Below are 22,972 nucleotides of genomic sequence, written 5' to 3' on the forward strand. Positions count from 1 at the left end.
GTACTGCTTATGCGTGGTCTTACATTAGCTTTTAATAATTATTAAAATGAGTATTGTAGTACTGCTACAATGTAGTGCAAGGTTCTCACACAATGACGATAAAATATAGGCACATTTACAAGTCCTCTGTTCTTCTAATATTTGACCTTGGGGACTACACACACAGGAGATATATGAATTGTCCCAGTCCCCTAAAATAAAAAAAGTGCTGCCTGTTGACAGACACCGGCTCAAATTAATTACTGCATGCAGAATACCATTAACAACTAGCATTTTTGTCAAGCTTCAAGCTCACAGTCTCAAGTGCTGAGGAAGAGACAATTTCTATGGCTGGAGATTTGGTGCAGAATTCCGCTAGTACTAGGACATAGTAGCCATCTATCGATGCTACTTCTTTAAGAGCAGAGTAGAAGACATCTTACTTGAGAAGGGAGAATCATGATCTGTGTACTTCTAGAGAGGGCTGGAGATGGGGAGGGGGGGGGGCAGGGGTGCAACCAGGAGGCCCCTTAAAAGTTGTGATTATAGTATCAAAACTGTCAGTTGCCTGTCTCTACCCTAATCTCAGGAAGGAGGTCACAATATATTCCAACGTTCTCATACTTGGTGCCCTTGGTGTGCAAGCAGTAGAATCCTGTCACTCGGAGACCTTGAAACAATGATATGGTCTCCTCTGAATAAAATGCCATTCTCAGTGGCACAGAATTTGTGATATACATTCCACGGTTCACAGAGCATCAAAAGGGAATCAATATCTTCATGGCGGTCATTGCATGAAAATATTCCAAGTATTAGATCTGCAAACTTCCAAGGTTGTTTAGAGACACTAGTCATTGATTATTGCTACCTTGAGTTCTTCTCGGTTCATGATCTTTGGGCATGCTCATTGAGCTACAAGGCAGAGATGTTCTTCTACGCTTACAGCCAGTCAAGCAGTGTTGGTGATTTGGTGAGCCTGAAAGGTGGGCAGCCGCACTGTTGATGCCTGGATGTTACTGAATGCTCAATCAGTATTTTTTGTAACTAAAGCAATCATGCCTTGCAACACAAAAATTACAGGTTTGTGGTCCACTACCACTCTGAATTCATGTCCATGGAGGTGTCTGTGGAAATGCTGGCATTCCCACTTGATGACTTAGGGTCTCCATTTCAATATGTAGCGCTTGTGAATGGAATAGTGGGGCCACATTTTGGGAAACATGCTGGTGTTTGCTAGTACCCCTTTGCTCCTGGATAGATCATAATATCTAACGACAGCACCCTTGAGTATTGAATCCTTCATATCATCTGGTCCGTGATCATTCTGTCTTGTTCTTGGTTTAACTGTATAGAGATTCCATGGTGGTAGCCAGACTAGGAATGAATCTGCCGAAGCACATCGCCATCCTGAGGAAACTGCATTGTTCTGAAATATTTTGGGGGTGGTGCAGTCAATTTGACATCTTTAACTTTCAAAGAGTCTGCATTGTCTCCCTTGATCAATATATGTCAGTGAGCATGCAAATGTCAAAGTTCAATATTTAGGTCTGCCTTAGCCATATGTGGGTGGAACGTGTCATGCTTTACCTACTTGACTCTTGAAATCACCGCTGGTAGTAGCCTTCATTGAGGTCTAGCTTTGAGAACCACTTTGTTCTGTTTCGGTCAGCAAGAATATCATCAATTCCTAGTGTCATATGTCTTTTAGTTTGGCAGCCTCATACCTACTAACTCACATTGTGTCACCGTGTGACACAAGATGTCGGCTCCCATCACAAAGTCACACAGTGAGGAGCCAATATCTCGTGGTGGCTGGGAAAACGAGCTGAAAACCACTGTATATAGAGTTTTCCAGCTCATCTTTTCATGCTTTGAACTGCCAACATCAGGTAAGGGGTGTGAAAACACCCCAGGACATGGGCACCAGCCTCATAAAGCTTTTCTTTTTGTGAGGAGGAGGCTTAGAGCAGGGTGAGGTTCAAAGTGCCTCTTATGTACTTCTCGGCACAAGGACTCACCCCGTCCAAGGCCTCACCCCCTCCTCACACTGTGAGATTTTTGTTCAAGTTGGCAGGTAAGCAACCTCAATAAGTAGGCACATTGCGATACAAATTCTGAATGCTACATGCTATTTTGTTTGGGTGGTAATGACCATTGGGGACAGCCATTGTGTGACACAGCACTTTTTTGATTCATATTTTCCCTTCAGTTTCTTCAGCCCCACTTCCAGTTGAGGGTGTTCATACAAAGGGATGTGTTGGTGACACAGGACTACTGCTCTACCTGAAGAATGAATGTGGTGCTTTACCATTCTGGTCTGGAGGCATCTGTTTCACGGGTACTAATACTTCTTGCGAACTGGATGAGACACAAGTCAATGACAGTTTATTAGTCTCCCAATGCCTTCTACCATTATATAGAATAATATTTTGAAATGTCTCTGTGTTATATAGTTGTTTTATAGATGATTGCCAACAATGGTCAGGGTTCAAGCCCTTTGTGCAATTAGACGCCAGTGGTTGTTTATGTTAGTTTGGTCATGACTTGGGCTGGAGATATTTGTGATTTGTCCATGATGTTCATTGAGTTGCTAAAGATGACCAGGGCAGCACTGATTTTGAAGCCTTTTACCAACTTTTGTATTTTGGCTGTGATCACTTATGTTTTGCATTTCTGTCCAGCAGCAATGTTAAGAAAAATTATCCACCCTATTCTGTTTAGGTGAATTGTATTGCCAGGGATGTTTGGACACAATCTTGGTCTTTTGTGATGATTGTGTACACCTTCCCAGAAGGCATGACGCTGCACTGATCTGTACAGTGTTTTTTGAGGCATGTGCACAGTGGTCCATAAAGCAGCAGGATAAGTTTTTCTTGGGTTGGGCATACATCCATTGGGTGTGGCTCGTCGCAGCAGTATCCGTAAATCACGACAGCATGTCGGGCATCTGTTTTCCTACCTAAATTGCTTCCTTGGTGGCCCTTTTGTGATATGTTGTCAGTGTTCTCTGTTTTTATTGTATGTTGTGTGCACTGTTCCATTTAGCTCAATATTTTCATAAAAGGGATTCCATGTTCATGGCTTGAGCATATGATGGTTCATGTGACTTGCCTAAGGTAAGGATGGCCCAGTGAGAGAAAGTTATAGCTAGAATTCGTTTTTATGACAACTTTGTTCCTAACTAAATACCCTTAAATGTCTTAGATATAGACATATATTGAACAGACACTCTAACATAACATGATAAACAGAAAATACTTATGTTGATCAGTATATTTATTTATTTTTTAAAACAGTTTCTTTTTTCTTTTTTTGTTTTTTTCTCAAATTTTATAGTGTTGATATTTAAGTAGATCAAACAATGATTTGATTGTGTTTTGGGGAATCCAAATAATCATTACATATGAATAAATTCATATACAGACATAAATATGTACAAATACTCTGGGATAGACGAGAAACGTTGACTCAGGTAGTGCGGCAGATGTCTACAACGAGCGTTTCGGCAAAAATGCCTTCATCAGGTAGCCGTCCACTACCCAAAAACAAAATGACGGTTGGTGATATACTGTGGTCTCTGCTCAGTCGAGGTATCACAATAAATAAGGCAGATTCAAATTTAAAAACATGAAGGTATTGTTCGGGAGGTTCAGTTTCATGAATTATGTCCTCGGACTCCAGGTAGGGTGAACCAACCGTATATTATGGTTTCTGTATAAACGGCGGCAACGGATACTCCTCCTAAACGAAGCAAGGCGGTCCCAGATCGATCGTGGAGCCAGCTTAAAAGGTTATTGTAGCGAGTAGACTTCAAGGGATCAATTGCCGTTATCTGAATCCTAGATGTATTTGAGTGGCTTGATAATTGCCGCCGAGTCTTACATGTTGAAACTGAAATGAACCGTTTTGACTTTGATCGATGGTATTTTCCTTAGAGGAAGCGATTAATGATGTACGTGGCGTTCCGTCTTGGTAGTGCTGGCTCCAGGAGGGTTCAACGAAAAGGTAAGGATGGCCTCCAGGCTCAACCTGGTGACCCACATCCTTGGCTCCTCAACTCCTTGTAGTAGCGGCTGCTGCCAATTGGGAGTGCTGGGGCGGAGGTGGGTGAGGGGATGGTGCAGGACAGAACCAAATAAAAAAAAACAGCACCTCTTCTCCATCCTCTCCTTCCTGTCTCGCTGGCTGCTGTAAGGAGCAGGAAGCACCCCGGCTCCCAGGCTCCCCATTGTGATTTGTCTGAGCACCGAACCACGGCACTCAGATGGGGACTGGGAGGCTTCACATGTTCCTCACCAGGAACATGTAAAGCAAGCCTGGTGGGGGAGATGCAAACTGTGCAGGACTGTTTGGTCCACCAGAAAAGGCCCGCCAAGCAGTCATGCGCACTTAAGGAGTGGAAACAACTCCTCCCTCTGTTCCAGCCAGCCCTGCCCCTATTATCCCCCTCCCCCATGCCCCCGGCACAGGTGAGGTGATGCTTGGGGAGACGCCACTGGGCTCCTTGTTCTGGTCATTGTCAGAGTAGATACTTAGCAGCTCACAAAAGATGAGTGTGGAAGTTTTATAAGGATTCTCCTTGATTTCTTTTTTTTTTTTAGGCTTGCCCGAGAATAAACCATTTTATTGCTTGGGATTAGGTAAGGGTTGAAAGGTTCTTCTGGAGCGGTGAATGTCATAGCCATGGTCAGTCCCAGTGACGGGGATGTTCTGCAGCAGTTTGCATATGTTCCCCCAGTGGCTTTAAAATTGGAGCTAACCCTGTCAATCTAAATGTTCAAACGTACAGTTTGCTAAATGATGGCGAAGGATTGGCTACGGTGTCTCTCTCATGATTTTTAGAAGTGATGCCCGGTGTTCCACACTACAAAGAATCTTTATCGGAAAACAATGTATATCCATGCTGAAACAGTGGGTTACGTAACAGAGTATTATATTTTAAGGGAAGTCTCATTAGTATCAGCCACACATTAATAGACCAAACAATTTCTCAATTCAAATTACTTGGAGCGCTAATATGTAAAATGACCACTAGGTGGAACCCTTTCTGTATCCATCTCAAAGCACACATGAATCAGCGTCTCTAAGCCTGAGGCTAACAAACTGCGCCGAAGAGGAAATCAGCAATTCATTTTCTTGCTTGCGGACACCAGCCTTCAGCCTCTTTCTTGTTCCTAAATTCTTTAGGTCTGTGCCCTGGCTGTACGAAACAGTTGTTTTGACATCTATCCTAGCTCGTTAATTCATTTGATTTAATATCGGTGTTCACGGCGTGCTTGCCTCTATTTTCATCCCTCTTTTTTTCTTCTACTCTTATCTCGATATGTCTTGTGTTCTTCTTTAGTCTCATAAAATACTCTTTATAAAAGATAATTTCTTTTGATGTGTCCAAGGCCTTTTTTTTTTAAAATAATTAAACATACATTATTCTAATAGAATGGAACTTTGTTTTATTTACTTTTTAGCAGACAGTCATTTTTATTATCTATACTGTACTTGAATATTTGTCTTCATAGAAAATTGTAATCTTTTTGAACATAGAAAAAAGTATAACATTCTTCGGGCAGCTGATTCAGAACAGTTTGCATCCTTAAGCTCCTAACCAATAAGGTGGGGGCTGAGGCAAAACATAGAGAAAGATTTCACTGCGCCACTTCTAGGACGCCACTGCATCAAAACCTTATGCCTGCTTGGAGCAGGCGTAAGGAGTAACGCAGCACAATGAGGATAGGTCTCCCCATGCATTGCTGGAGTTGCATCATGCTTGTGCGTGACTTATGAGCCAACAGATGCGTCATGACGCATCTGTCAATCCTTGTGCCAAGGTGTGGCGTATTTTCAATATGGCGCATCCATGGTGCCGCAAGGGTTTCTCAGGATGGTGCAGGGAAAGTGATGCATCTCTACAGATGTGTCACTTTCTTGTAAATCTGCCCCCAGGTATTTAGGCTATATGAAATGTTAGGTTTCCAGATATCACTTTGCCTTCCTTCGGTAGCAAATCCCATAGGCTACGAGACTGCTCACAGAAGGCTTGGTCCACAGTATTTCTGCATTTTTGCCACCTTGATCTAGTGGTTATCTCATGGTGCTTTTTATTTACGTTTTGATACCACAAATCAAAAATTCGGGTAAGGTCCCATAGTAGCGGGCTTTGAGTGCACCCCTTTAAACCACTGGCTTTCTTCAAACAGCCTCTTTCAGTCATTGGCTTGATACTCTGTCAATCATGCCTTGGCTCAGTCGAGTGTAGTAGTTTTCGCTCACCTAATGCTATTGGCTGTCGTGTTTCCTTCCGCCCCCACTCATTTCACTTGCAATGAACTGTATGACAATTTATGTTACACCGATTGCCCCATCTGTCTGCTCCTGCTGGCTCCCCTTTCTCCGCTTGTGTCCCATTCTAACATGCTAGCGCTGTATGGGTCATTACATTAAACCCAGGCCAATGGGATTTACCCATGCTTGATTATATTTGACATGTTTTTTAATCGGTAGCCACTGAAGTATTTTCTAAACCATTTTGACATTTGTAGTTACATTGACTGCTGCATTCCTTGTAATCTCAGCAGGCTACTTATTGGGACCTTATGATGAAGACCATTGGTGCAGTCAAGCTGCGACAACACAATTAGCAGGGGCTATGCATGCATGCCAGGAAATGCAAAATGTGATTAATTATTTTCAAATAAAAAAACATTGTCTGTACCACATGTGAATTGTGTGGAATAAGGTTAATGTTTCCTCATCGATTCTGTAACAACCATTCATGGTTGTCGAAATGTTCCTGGTCAGGGTATTTAATGGGCGCAGAAGAGTCTCAATGAATTATCGGTGTTTCACTTTTTGATATGTTAAATTATAGTCAGTTTTGGATTATCTAACAGCCATTGCAACAACCTGCCTGACTTTAAGAGTTATGTTCCTCATGACACTGAATCGAAGTATTGTGTATATAATTATAGATATGAATCCAGAATCAAGGAATATGTATGTCAGGACAACAGCCTATTCACTACAAAAGAGCTGCAACTATACAGATGATATGTTATCCAGTAGTACATGTTTTTCGAAATGTATTAGAAAAGGGATGAAAGGCAATTTGCTAATTATATTCTATCCAGTGAAGCTCTCTAGCCAGAGCTAGTACTTGATCATGCCACAGGCTGCAGACAGAAATAAAGACTAGGGCCCCAGCATGGTCTTTGTCCACTGTAAGTATGATCATCCATTGTAACTAGAAGCACTGACCTAATCACAAAGGTAAATGTACACGTGTAAATGTATTCAGGTGTCAATTGGTGCACATGGGTTTAAATCTCCACTTGTGTGTCTGTCCCAGTTCTGAGTGTAGATTTACAAATAAGTGTATACGTACTTGTTCCCAATCCCTCAGTTCAGAGGATGGAGACATGTAAGTCCAAATTTGGACGTACAAAGTAAAAATCAAAGATTTCCCTTTGGGTATAAATGGATGTAAACACTTGAATACTAAACTGTGCTAGCTATAAACAAATCAACCATTCATCCAATTGAGACCAATGTCACCAAGTAGCATTCTGAAACTGTATAACTAGTATACAATTAGAACACTTTTATTCTAAAAACTGGAAGATTTCTTAAAACACATTCAATAGAACACTAAACATGTGCAAAGCATGCAGTAAATAGGGTCCTATATCCTGTCACACCAAATCATTTCATGCACAAATTGAAAAGCAATTTTCACTAAAAGCGAGAATACAGAAGACATTAATTTCTGTTGTTTGAGGCACACTAATCAAACAATGGATCATTGATTAAACCACAACAATATATACAAAGCATTCTTATTTTAGCCAATGTTAAGTCGATTTAGTGTTAGAACATTGCTGTACCGATGTTGTTTCGGTGGGTTCTAAATGTTCTAAAACACCTTCTTCAGGAAAGAAATAGATGTCTCCCAATAATCTAGCACAGAACATGTCAGGAGAAACAAAATCCATTTTAAAACTTAATCCAGTCTACACATCATAAACCAGAACCTGTCCTACCCATAATTTTACATTGTATTGTTCTTAATAATACATTTTTCATAGACAAGAAAAGACATGTCTTGGTGATATTGGAATTATAATTAGTCACACCCATACATACTAATACAGCTCCTCATTCACACAACAAAATCGCACCCATATGTACACTTTTTCCCCACTTTTCTCTCTTAATCCTAATGTATAAAGAAGGGGGATTACCCACTAATAGTTCAAGGGTGGTGTTTAGCATGCACCACTCATTTTGGGTGAAACCGCAGGTTTATTCGAGTTGTAAAGGTTCCCCATTGGTCCTATAAACATGCTAAGCCTTATTGCAAACTTAGGGAGGGTAAGAATGTTTTTTTTAAAAAATATGTATAAAAAGAAAATATGTATAAAAAAATTAGTAAGACTGAATGTACTCCATATTTTGTAAGAAAACCTTATGAAAAACATAGCTTGGTATTATCATTGTGCAAAAATCTACAATGTGTTAAAGGCCAGCTAATTGTAACTAAAATTACTGGATAAGTATTGTACAATGTTTTGATGCCTGTGCCACTCAGAATATATTTATAGAAAAAACTGAATTTACGAGTGTAAAGTTACTACTTGTAACTTTTCACTCATAGCAGGTGATGTCCACCATAGTGTGGGTGATCTCTTATGGGAAAGTATAACAAAAAAATAATAAAATGCATTGTTGCTATTTAAAATATATGATATTAACATAAAACTATTATTATAAAATGTTACAGCACATTAACTCATCAAATTAAATGTTTATTAAATAATTAATGCAACACAAAAATATGATGGACGGAATGTTGAAAATTGTCAAACATTCACCCCAAGTCACAGATCTGGGTTGAATCCTTCATTGTTCTTTAGTTCACTTCACCACCCCAGTTCAGACTCAGTCATATACAAATCAGTCTCGACCCTGTTCCTTAGTGATGGATAGGAAATTCATTTAAATGTACTTGGATCTAGCCTGTTGAGTGGTGATCATGACTTTTATGAAACAAAGCCACACTTAAGAAATGCAGTGCATTAATCTCATATGGTTAATGCCTTTCATGGGCCAGAGACAAGTTTTACTGTTGCTGTGTGTATAGCAATTGTGATATTCATGACACATATTGTATCACATACTTACTTGAGGAGTTTTGGGTCAGCCTCAATCAACCAATGGCTTCTTTTGCTCCAGAATCTTATCCACTGATTTGTGACATTGTCAATCACATTTCATCTAATATCAGCCCACAAGAGTATTTTAGACTCACTCTTTTTATTGGCTGTTTGGGAGTGCCCTTCTGCCTCCTCTGGAATGCATGATGGACTTGTTTACGTCTGAAATCAGTCAGTGAGCTGCCCTATACTAGTGGAGGTCGAGCAATTGGGAAAGCATCCTAAAATGGAGGCTACAATATAAACCTATTTTCCCTATAGTATCCATTTTCAGATGTTTTTATCTGCACTTTGGCACTATAAGTTTGACGTTTGGATGGTATTCTCATACCAGATCCACACATAAATATCAAACCAATTTGCAGTGTTTTTATATGGCACCAGAGGGAAATGTTCATATAGGAAGCAAACACATTTCAGGATTGCACCACCTTAATGATGCCTTCCGGCATCGGCATGTGTGAGCTCAAAAGTGTTAGTTCTGTACGATGTCATGGGCTTTAATTATTGATATCAATAAACTAAATGTACTCATTGCGGGTGATTATCTAATCTTTGTGCTATCTCCTCAGGGTTCTTTTTTTATTTTGTTGGAAAGATATGTTCAGTATTTTGAGATACTTGTATATCTAAAGATGTCCATGATACCACTATTCCTGACCCTATTGTATGTCATGTGTACAATATTTACTATGGTCACACACTAATACCAATGCACACAATACAGCTCCTGGCAGCCTACCTCGATTTCTGTCTAGTGTGCACTCTTAGAACAGGGAAATGTCCTTTATTTATAGGGGTGGGTGTAACTAGCAGAATTCTCTCCAGCCGAATTACTTGTAATTTAGCAAAATGACTCCTAATTATACTAATGATGTAAGAAGCGTAATCCAGCATTAGTACTATTTTCTGAGTGCAAAATGCACCCTTGCATCCAAATTGGCCTGAAGGTGCATTTTGTGCTAAGACAATAGCATTAAATGATACAGGACATGAACAGCAGTAGCCAGGAGACGCTGGGTTAGTTCTTTTTTTCGGTGCTCCTACAGTATGATTTTTGTTCAATTTACTCTTCGTTACTCAAACTGGCATAATCATGTAATTTCTGTAATTTGGCATCACAAGAGCAGTGGGTAACGACTGAAATCACCCTGATTGCTCCTGCAGAAGTAAAATTTCGCCCAGGCCTACTTGTTTATTGCCCTGTCCATCCTAGGGCCATTCGTGCAAGCTCCACTCACCATTGCCAATAATTTGCCAGAAAACAAGCAATTACTCCCTCCGTGCGATGTGCTGCTCGCTGCTAGTAGCTTGTGGTATTTTTACATTTTAAATTCTTCTGTCAGTATACTCTCTATCATTTTTGCCAACAGCTAACCTTTAAGATCATTCCTTTAGATTGTTATATCTTGATTACAGGATTGCATGACAATCTATTGAGGTTGTAATAGCGACCTACACTAGTACTATATGCGCTACACCAGCCCAACCCCACATTGCAGGTTAAAAATATACATCCTATTCTTAACGCCACGTCTATTTACTTGAACTTAGGTTGTGTGATGCAGTGGTTATATCGATGTATTGGTTTTATTATTTTTCCCTTGAGATATAACACAATCTAGATACTGGTTGTATAAGGGCTGGAGTCAATTGCGACTGACAGAGTAATAATAATCATCCTGTCCATCATTCGCTTTTCACAAATATACCTATATTTGCTTCCAATACATATATAGAGGATGTGGTCTAACAGCTAGATCGGTGTACCTCAAACCTGGGGAATATGGGTTCGAGTCTCAGCAACAACGCTCAAAATCCTATGATTCTGGGCAAATCACTTAATCTCCCCGTGCCTAACAAAAAGGAATGTGCCCTTAAGTAACGCAACTGATGCTCATGTAAAGCGCTCTGATACCTTCAGGTTAAGTTTGCGCTATATAAAACCTCGAAGAAAAAAACCCACTTATTTTATATAGCAATTGCTATCACACATTTCCCATTTTGTAGCACTGTATATAACAGATGTTACTGCCTTGTGATTTAATACCATTCAAATTATCAACATTGAATGGCTGAAGGCTGAATTGGCCTAGCTGAAATTTTAACATGGGCCTTCAGATCACACGCAGATGTGAATGTTGTGTTTTACCTGAAATGACCTAGCATTATCATACAGAAGGTGATAGTACACCTGAAAATCCAAGGTGCACCTGCTACTAGAGAATAACACTGGATGTCAGGAATTGGCCAATGGTGTTGGTGCTCAAACCTTTCTTGAGGGCGCATCCGATAGGACAAAAAACACACAATGACTAGCTTGCCATTTATGACGTAAAGTATAGAAGACAAGCCATTTGCTTCAATCCATTGAAAAAGGGAAACATTGTTTACAACACAGGGATTACATCACGATGCTATTACATAGCGGTTTTCACAACGCAAGTCGTTACAACAACTTGCGCTAGATGGCGTTCTCGGACAAGGAATAGTATAATTTATTATCCATCACCTTCCCTACTGTACGTAGACTGGAGTTGGAATAGTAAAGTATGCTACTCCTAAATCCAGCGCCCTCCAACGCAAGTTGTTGTAATGGCTTGCGTTGTAAAAACCGCAATGTAATGTACCGCAATATAAATGTATGCGTTGTAACGTCATATATCCATTGAAAAATGTATGTGTAAGTTGTCAGGAAAGCTGCAGGGCCCAATAGTGCATTGATGGAGAAGGTGAAGTGAATAGCAGCGAGCCCTGTATTAACCCAGGAGATGAAACACACTCAGAGGAGCACTGTTGGCAGTACTTGAGATGCCCATGTATCCAGCAGTCCTTCCAAGATGAAGTAACTGCAAGAAGAAGGCAGTCCTGCTGCTTGGTGCATTTCGGTCAGAATGGAGAGTGACTTATAAACACCCACCAAAGATTAACATATTTAAAAACCTGATATCAACGAGAAACCTGAATTCAACCACTACAGAAGAAGATGATTACAAATTCACCCGTGAGGTTATAAGTTAAATTTGTGATTTAGGGTAATAAGACCATTACTTCAGGAAACAGTAAATCCATTCCTACAGGCAAGAATGATGCAAGCTAGTTCCAATGCTGAACAAACTTTGATGCAGTTCCAGTGGACACACCTGCAAACAAATCCTATCGCAATGAAGAAATTATGATGCTCACAGGGTCTTTCATTTCTAGGCAACTAGTCCTTTTGCTGCCCATACGAGTAGCTGTAGGGTGCGTTTTATGAATACATTGATTGCTACTCTGGGCAGAGAGACACACACTCACAATTCAGTCACGTGTCACTACTTATCACACTTGATGCCAGCCAGTCATTCAGTGGGTATAGCAAGAATAAGGAAGGTTTAAGAGACAGCATGGGGACCCTTAACCTGGAAATATGTCTGTTGTGCCTAACGAGAGGTCTTACACATACATTAATTTCCAGAGCACTCAGCAGTCAAGCTTTACAAGCAGTAGATTCAGAAATGCAAATATCAGATTATCATTTGGCACCTAGGGGTCAGTTCTAAAGGATCATGCATATGGAAACCCCCCAAAAATTTCAGATTACTTTGGGCCCTTTGGTGGTCTTACCTACTTTTATTGAGCTCTCTATATGGAATATATTCCGCTGGAGGAGACTCTTCTAGCTCCGCCATGAAGTCTCCCAAGGTTCAGAAGTAACTTCGCCAAACATACTGGCAGATCGGCAGCTCAGTCAGTAGAAGCTGAACTGGAGGAGCCTCTGTGAAAGGTCTCTGTATAAAGGGTGTCAGATGTCCAGTAAAGGTGGATGATGTCCAGTAAAGGTGCCAGATGTCCAGTAAAGCTGACAGACGTCCAGTAAAGGTGTCTGATGTCCAGTAAAGGTGGCAGGTGTCCAGTAAAGGTGGCAGGTGTTCAGTAAAGGTAGCCAATGTCTAGTAAAGGTGGCTGATGTCCAGTAAAGCTGACAGACGTCCAGTAAAAGTGTCTGATGTCCAGTAAAGGTGGCAGGTGTCCAGTAAAGGTGGCAGGTGTCCAGTAAAGGTAGCCAATGTCTAGTAAAGGTGGCAGGTGTCCAGTAAAGCTGACAGACGTCCAGTAAAAGTGTCTGATGTCCAGTAAAGATGTCTGATGTCCAGTAAAGGTGGCAGGTGTCCAGTAAAGGTGGCAGGTGTTCAGTAAAGGTAGCCAATGTCTAGTAAACGTGGCAGGTGTCCAGTAAAGCTGACAGACGTCCAGTAAAAGTGTCTGATGTCCAGTAAAGGTGGCAGGTGTCCAGTAAAGGTGGCAGGTGTTCAGTAAAGGTAGCCAATGTCTAGTACAGGTGGCTGATGTCCAGTAAAGGTGGCAGATGTCCAGTAAAGGTGTCCGATGTCCAGTAAAGGTGGCAGATGTCCAGTAAAGGTGGCCGATGTCCAGTAAAGGTGGCTGATGTCCAGTAAAGGTGACCGATGTCCAGTAAAGGTGACAGATGCCCAGAAAAGATGGCAGGTGTCCAGTAAACATGGCCGATGTCATGTAAAGGTGGCTGACATCCAATAAGGTGGCCGATGTCCAGTAAAGGCGGCAGACATCCAGTAAAGGTGGCTGATGTCCAGTAAAGGTGGCAGATGTCCAGTAAAGGTGGCCGATGTCCAGTAAAGGTGGCTGATGTCCAGTAAAGGTGGCAGGTGTCCGGTAAACATGGCCGATGTCATGTAAAGGTGGCAGACATCCAATAAGGTGGCCGATGTCCAGTAAAGGTGGCAGACGTCCAGTAAAGGTGGCAGATATCCAGTAAAATGTTATCATGGTGCCACGAATGGCCTTGGAAACATGATCCACACACCAAGGAGATCATATATGTGCAAACTGACAATGTAGCCAAATTTGGACGTACAATTACAGGGCCCATAGTTGATGATGGAAATTCCATCAACTTGTAAGGAATTTGGCGTAGTTTCCAATAGAGAAGTCTTCCATAAAGACGCTCCTGCCATGGTGGACATATCCACCCGGAGTAGAACCCTCACTGCCTTAGGCGAGAGCTAAGCATTTGGGTCCAGGTCCCATGCAGGGCACTTTTTCCTGTGCCTCGGAGGGGGGCTAATATCTAGAAACTTGGTATTAATCACTGTTTTCCAAAGCTAAAGAAAAGCATGCCTCCATGCAGCTGGTAGACTCAGTGTATCTTCACCATTAGTCCTCGTTGATTTCTCTTAGAGCTGTGACTCATAACAGACCATAGATTTATTTTATTCAGGAAGTACATGCACACTGACCTCCATTTATATTTGCTAAAACAATCAAACGGTGTTATTTGTACTGAGCCAGACCCTGCACGCTATATTGTTATGGCATAACAACAGCTGCAAGATATTGGCTATTTATTATCGCTCACTAGAAGTAATTTAATTTGGGGGTGTATTGCGCAGAAGCAGACCTGACATATTTAATCTCTCATTCAGATTGAGACAAGGCATTGTAACAAGAGCAGGGAGAGAACAACGCTTGCATTCCTACATTCATTATCCTCTAAGTGCCTGACAAGCAGCCCTTTGTGTCTGCTGCTTAACATTGACGTAGATAGAGACGCAGGCTGTCCGCCCCAAGAGTAAAACATGATTTCGGAGCATCAGTCTAGTTCAGTCATTTAATTTGTACTCGGTCTTTTAACACAGTTTAGTTCTTTATGAAATATGTCTGCAAGCTCTGCGCAGATGGGAAGAGTACCCCTTTCAGGAGTCAGCTCAATTTAAGTTTGTCGAACCAGAAAAGAGTTAGGAGCTAAAGTACTTTACATCACAACAGAAAGTGTGCTTGAGCAATATGTATGGAAACATTCTATCTCTAACCTTTGCTGTTTCTGCCAGAATAACAGTGGTAGCGGAAGTGACATCATACACTCTGTGAACCCTACTGATGATGACACAAGGTCTATCACGTGTCCCTCCATTAACCCTTCAAAAGCCTCCCATTTGATATTGAGGGTCATATTTATGATCCCAGTTCCATCGCACATGCACCATGCAATGTGGCACATGTGCGATGCAACTGAGATTTATGAAGCCACGTGAGGCCACTTTGCGTGGTCCTGAGTGGCTCCATAGATATGGAGTAAAGCAACGCAGCGCAAATTGCTGCATTGCCTTACTCTGCACTAAGGAGGCATTCCATGGGTGGTACGTGGGTGTTCACACCCAACTTCCATGTTTTATGGCACATTCCCACGTTTAAACCTGGGAATGCATCAAAAAGATATACCTTCCCAGGAGAGGCAAAACAAGGAGAAATATCTTTATTTATCCTCACTACTGTCTCTTTCTATGTGTGCTGCATTCCTCGGCACAAACAAATACATCAATGTGCCTCAAGGAATTGTTTTTGTGCAGGAAGGTGCCCTTTCCTGCACAAAAACAATCCTACATGCAACACAGGCACCCTTGCACAATAGGACAAGGGCTCCTGCATTGGCGTTAGGCAGTCAAAACGCCACCAGCGCAGGGGGAAAGGTAGAAATGCACCTTACTCTTTAACCCTTTTAGTGCTGCCGTCGGCCAACGGTCGTCGCGAGCACTACTCTGCCAGTGCTGCGCACGTCCTTTGGCCGACGCGACCGCACCCGTTTCTTTGAACGTTCAGCACTTGCGCAGAACGTTCGAAGCAACAAAGGGGTTAAAATATGGTGCATTCCTGTACTTTACCTGTCATGCAGCACAGCGCAGCAACGTGGCTCGCTGCCCTGCATGACAATTCTCAAAATATCCCACCAAGTAGCTAGGAACTACCAATGCTTAGAACCTAGAGAAATCAAACTGGGTTTCAGATTATTTCCTGCTACTGCTGCTTTTAGCATGAGAGACAGACGGTACGAATGAGCAAGCTGAAGGTAGCAGCTGCTAAAATTAATGTCAGCAATATTTCCAGGAAATATTTCATTGCATTATTTTGAGCGGCCATTCTAGCGGTACTGTTTAAATAACATAATGATAATATATGTCACAATTTTTAATAATCTGAAAATCCACTTTATATATACAAGACTGTATTAGACGTGGCCGCAAAAGAAGTGGTGTAGAGAAGAAAGTAAGGGAATGGAGAAGTTACAGAGGATTTGTGATAGCTATAATGTGTGATTTTGATCAATCATAAGCCATATGTGAAATCCGCTTGAGTATGAGCCATATTTACTGCACATAAAATTAAATGTGTTGTCATAGCTATCAAGATTTCAGTAACCTATGTGTGACATACATATACAGGTGGTTAATATATGTGGGACATTTCTACATAGTTTCTGCAACACTGTGAGTCTTTGCCTTCTAGCTATTGCACCATATCTCTATCCTCTCTCCATAGATGTCAATTAGACATCATCGGGGTAGCGGCTCCTACCCATATCTCACTCTTTGGTACCACTGTCAGTTCCCTTGCTACATCTAGTCTTAGGAACAGGAGCATAAAGGTAAACAGGTGAAAAATCCCTATTTTGCATTCTGTATTTGCCTTTTTTCCACACAACCTTTCAGCAAGACCATGGAGGCTGTTACGGGGCTATGGGTGGGAAAACAAGTCAACTTGTGACATCATAGTCATAGGATGCATGAGGTCACTTCCGCTTTCCCTGACGTTTTGGGGAATCAACATCTACCCATAAAAGTTGTTTCATATATCTATAATCCAAATTTCAGCACTTTCCATGGGGTTCCAACTTGGAGAATGAAGAAATGCAACTGTTAATCCTTTGTAAAGCGCACAGCTCCTCAAGTAATAGTGACAGGTTCCCTTTCCTTACAGAGCTCCTTCACAATGGCAACCATTACTGCCCAAGTTCTAAAACGTAATTTAGTGAAGTGTAAAAATGTGCTTTTCACACAAGCAGAATAGCCCCTATTAGGTAAACTGCACTTAGTATCAGGACACTACCAAAACATCACAGCCAGGCCACAGTCTCAGAGCAACTGATTCAAAACTTCAATAGGAGGGAATTCTAAAAACGTAACCAATAGCATAGCTCAGTAAAGCATCAAAGAAAATCTTTTACATTATAACGGCATCTATACACACAATGAATATGTTGAAAGTAAAAATGACAGTAAATAGATTAGTAAAAAGTACTGCTTTATTGGCCATTCACTCTCCACAACTAAAGCACAGTACCAGTACCAACATTCTAAGGTAAGCTCCAAGGAGAGGGGAAGAGGAGGGGGAACGGAACATACCAAGAAGGCAAAAGAAGAAGCCGATCATAATACACCACCCTCCTTATATGAGGAAAACAAATTAGCAAAAGAGAGAGATTCTGCATTTCATGGAAACATTTTGAACTTGACAACTTTGTCACAAATCCACCATTGCCCATTATCAAGGATAACTACATTGTTGAATGCTTTTACAATGTGACAAGGAGGGTAGGATTTACTTTGACTGTGTGGGTCCTTCACGCTTCTCTTGAACTGCACCACATCACATACTCTCCAATTAGGGGTTTTGACCCCCTTCTTTTTGTCGTACCATTCCTTATACTTAGTTTGGTGCAGATCAATCTTTCTACCAACATCCTGGGGGCTAGGATTCACAGCTCTACCTCCTCCCAACTAACAAGGTTAAGTGTAGTGCAAGGTTCTCTCCTCCTGAGGGAAACAAAAGGGGAAACCCCTGTTACCAGATTAGGTGTGGTGTGATATGCCCACAAACAGTCACCTATGGATGATTCCAGGTCATGAACGTTGGTTATGGCCAGTTGGCTGTGTTCCTTGATTAGCCTATGTATCCTCTCAACCAGGCCATCAGCTTTAGGGCAATATAAGGCAGTCAATTTGTGTTTGATGTTCATGTTGCTTAAAAATTCCTTCATGGGTTGAGATGTAAACTGTACACCATTGTCGGTAAGTAGGGTGGAAGGTATGCCCTCCTTGGAGAACAAATCTAGGACGGCACTAGTGTTTATGCGATGTACACATTTCTGAGTAACCCAATGAGGGGTGTTGTCAACTAAGACCAACATGAACCTCTTCTGGACACTCAGGCTGTTCATGGGTCCAATTATGTCCATGGCTAGTTTACTCCACGGTTTAAGAGGCACCACGACAGGGGACAAAGGGGCCTTGAATAAGGACTTAGACTTGTCACTTTTGGCACAACTGACACAGTACTACACTAGTGGTTCTGCCATGGTGTCCATCCTAGGGAACCAGAAGTTCACACAAACTACTCTTAGTAATGTGGTGTCCCAGATGTCTTAATGCGCCAGATCTATTATTCTTCTTCTGAGACCTGCAGGTGGTACAACTCTATTTTGACGGTAGACTCTGTCTCCTATGACACTCAATTAATTCCTTACTTCCCAGAAGCCTTTGAGTTCATCTTCCATATCACTGCACTTGCTAGGCCACCCATCTCTCAATATGATCTTAAGCCTGCCCAAATCTTTCTCTTCCTCCATGCATTTCTTCCAATCTTCAGCCGTAATGGCAGGGTCATCTACAACCATGATGGGACTGTGTAACATTTCCTCAGGTTGTTTCAGTTCCAAGGGTGTTCTTGACAAGAAGTCTTTTCGTTTTTGGCCACTATAGGTGTGGCAGGGTTTACTCAGACATGAGTCCCTTTCTCACTGCTCCATCAGGATTCAAGCAAGCCGGGCCGAAGAAGGCTGAAATGCCAGAAACCGGTCCCCGGTAGCTTGTCTCCTTTCTGGTGAAGAATTGGCTTGGTAGTTTAGTCTGCCCTGTTCCCATGATGCACTGGGCCAGGGACAGACTGATTTGCATATAGCCAGGTTCTGAGCTGGGATGGGGCAGTGAGATAAATAACGGTGATGGATCAAGCCCTGATCTTTGGACTGGGTAAGAGTGGTCTGTTTAACTCGGACACTCTGTTCATCACCACCCCCTTTTCTAAATCGTTTTTGGCCACTACAGGTGTGGCAGGGTTTACTCAGACATGAGTTCCTTTCTCACTGCTCCATCAGGATTCAAGCAAGCCGGGCCGAAGAAGGCTGAAATGCCAGAAACCGGTCCCCGGTAGCTTGTCTCCTTTCTGGTGAAGAATTGGCTTGGTAGTTTAGTCTGCCCTGTTCCCATGATGCACTGGGCCAGGGACAGACTGATTTGCATATAGCCAGGTTCTGAGCTGGGATGGGGCAGTGAGATAAATAACGGTGATGGATCAAGCCCTGATCTTTGGACTGGGTAAGAGTGGTCTGTTTAACTCGGACACTCTGTTCATCACCACCCCCTTTTCTAAATCGTTTTTGGCCACTATAGGTGTGGCAGGGTTTACTCAGACATGAGTCCCTTTCTCACTGCTCCATCAGGATTCAAGCAAGCCGGGCCGAAGAAGGCTGAAATGCCAGAAACCGGTCCCCGGTAGCTTGTCTCCTTTCTGGTGAAGAATTGGCTTGGTAGTTTAGTCTGCCCTGTTCCCATGATGCACTGGGCCAGGGACAGACTGATTTGCATATAGCCAGGTTCTGAGCTGGGATGGGGCAGTGAGATAAATAACGGTGATGGATCAAGCCCTGATCTTTGGACTGGGTAAGAGTGGTCTGTTTAACTCGGACACTCTGTTCATCACCACCCCCTTTTCTAAATCGTTTTTGGCCACTATAGGTGTGGCAGGGTTTACTCAGACATGAGTCCCTTTCTCACTGCTCCATCAGGATTCAAGCAAGCCGGGCCGAAGAAGGCTGAAATGCCAGAAACCGGTCCCCGGTAGCTTGTCTCCTTTCTGGTGAAGAATTGGCTTGGTAGTTTAGTCTGCCCTGTTCCCATGATGCACTGGGCCAGGGACAGACTGATTTGCATATAGCCAGGTTCTGAGCTGGGATGGGGCAGTGAGATAAATAACGGTGATGGATCAAGCCCTGATCTTTGGACTGGGTAAGAGTGGTCTGTTTAACTCGGACACTCTGTTCATCACCACCCCCTTTTCTAAATCTTGACAAGAAGTCGGCAATTTTGTTGTCTTCTCCAGAAACATACTCCACTTTGAAATTAAAATTCTCTAGCCCCAGAATCCATTTAGCAGTACGTGAAGTTCAATTTTCCATTCCTTTCACTGTGAAGATGAAGGTGAGTGGCTTGTGATCCATACGAATGATGAAGTGCATCCCTCACAAGAAGTATTTGAAATGCTTCGCTACCCAGAAACGCGCAAAGGCCTCCTTTTCAAGTACAGAGTAATTTCTATCTGTATAAGGCACTGGGATGCAAAGGCAATGATCCTTTCTTCCTTCCCATTTCTTTGTGATAGGGTGGCCCCAATCCCTTGTTGGATGCATGTGTGGTAAGGAAAGGTATTTTCCTAGGATCAAAAACCCCTAAAGCTGGCGAACTTAAGATCTCTTCTTTGAGTGCATCCACCACATGTGTATGCTCATTAAGTCCTTGTTTTGTTTTAGTAATTCTCGCACTGGTTCGCATTTGGATGCAAAGTTCCTAACCCCTTGCATGCTGCCGCGATTCTGTGCCTGTGCGGCACATTCGGATCGCGGGTGCGGTCATGACGGCCGGGAGCCATCATCAGCACACGAGCACTGTATGCCATGACGGCTCCCGGCCGTCATAAGCATGCAAGGGGTTAATGTACTTGGCCATGTATTCCATCAACCCAAGGAAAGATTTGTGTTCATCCTTATTTTCTGGATATGGAGCATCCATCACATCAGTGAGCAGGTTGCTTTTAGATCTAAATCCTTCCTCAGAAATAGAATGTCCCAGGTATTTGACCGACGTCACCCTTATTTTACACTTAGACTTCTTTACTGTAAAACCTGCGTTCATGAGTTTTTTTTAAACAAGTTTAAGGGTATAGTAATGGTCTTCCACAGTACGGCCATACACCAAGATATCATCCTGGAAGGAGCAGTTTACGCCCTTCAAAATTTGTTGTATGACCTTCTGGAAAACCGCTGCAGCGGACTCTAATCCAAAAGGCATCCTGCTGAACATGTACGCACTTTGAGGAGTTATGAAGGCGGTGAGTGGTCTAGATTCTGAGTGCAGATCCACCTGGTGGTAAGCCATTGACAGATCGATGATGCTGAAGTACCTTGCTTGGGCCATGGTGCTGAGCATCTCATTTATGTTAGGTAGTGGGTGTCTTTCTACCCAGATGATCTCGTTGAGGCTCCTTAAGTCGACACATAGTCGAATGCCTTCTCCACTGGCTTTGGCTGCGATAACATCTGATTCCAACCATTCGGAACATTCCACGGGTTGAATGATTACCATCTTCCACAATTTATTAAGCTCTTTCTCTAAGGGCTCCCTCATTTGTTGTGGTACTGAGCGCAGCTTGTGTACCACGGGTTTGGCATTGGCCTTTGAGTTTTATTTTGTGTTGGACGTCATGTAAAAGGCCCAGCTTTTCCCGAAACAATCTGGGAAATTCATCACAAATACTGCCACCAACCGGGTTTTCTGCAGTCAGTAGAACTTGTTCTTCCTTTTTAGGATCCAGAATTATGCCAAGTTCCTTCTGGTGCTGCCATCCTAGCAGGTTGGATCCCGGCTCTACAATATATACCTTCTCATAGGTATCTCTTCCTTTGAACTCAATTTGCATCTCCTTCATTCCTAGAAGGGGTATGGCCTCTCTGCTGTACCCTGTGGGTGAAATATCTGCTTCCTGCAATGTGTTCCCTTCCTGGTCCTTAAAACACTCATAATCATTTTTGTTCAAAACCGTAAAAGGGGAACATGAATCTGTGAACATTGTAATAGTTTTGTTATTGAAGGATACGTCACATTCGGGATAAATGACATTGATACTTTCTGAGTAATCTTTAACCTGCAATACATACTTATTTTCAATAGGCAGTACAAATTTACTTTTTTACCCCAAGATCCTTCTACAACCCCACCCTCCTTGATATGGGGGTCACCTTCTCTGCATATCCCTGAAAATGACCCCTTCTATTGCATTTTTTGCAAGTTACTCTTTTAGTTGGGCAATGCAAGTTGTTTGCCAAGTGATTACTGCTGCCACACCTGTAACATCTTAGATTTCTTTCATTACTAGTGGTCTTGCTGTTCACTCTTTCCTTATTTTTTAGCTTACACACCTCACTATTTTCCTCTTCTTCCTGTATACTTGCTACTAACTCTGTATTAGACTTAATTTCTCTTATGCACTTAGCTGTATGCTCAACTGACTTAGCAATAGCCACCGCCTCCCTCAAAATAGGGGGCCCGATTCACAGAATGAACTTAAGACTTAATCCTAAACTTACTACTATTTTGGTAGTCACAGAATGCACTTACTCATTTCGGTATTCACAGAAGGCACTTACTCATTTCGGTATTCACAGAAGTTAGTAGTCCTAACTTTAGACTCCTAAATGCCTTCTGTGAATACCGAAAGTCTTAAAATTAGGATTTTTCTCAATTTAGTAGTAGTAAAGTTAGGACTCCTAACTTTAGAAATCCTAAATGCCTTCTGTGAATACCGAAAGTCTTAAAATTAGGATTTTTCTCAATTTAGTAATAGTAAAGTTAAGACTCCTAACTTTAGGACTCCTAAATGCCTTCTGTGAATACCGAAAGTCTTGAAATTAGGATTTTTCTCAATTTAGTAGTAGTAAAGTTAGTACTCCTAACTTTAGGACTCCTAAACTGAGAAAAATCCTAATTTTAAGACTTTCCGTATTCACAGAAGGCATTTAAGAGTCCTAAAGTTAGGACTACTAACTTCTGTGAATACCAAAATGAGTAAGTGCATTCTGTGAATACCGAAAGGAGTAAGTACATTCTGTGAATACCAAAATAGTAGTAAGTTTAGGATTGAGTCTTAAGTTCATTCTGTGA

This window comes from Lissotriton vulgaris, chromosome 9, assembly GCF_964263255.1.
Source record: "Lissotriton vulgaris chromosome 9, aLisVul1.2, whole genome shotgun sequence".
NCBI lineage: Eukaryota > Metazoa > Chordata > Amphibia > Caudata > Salamandridae > Lissotriton > Lissotriton vulgaris.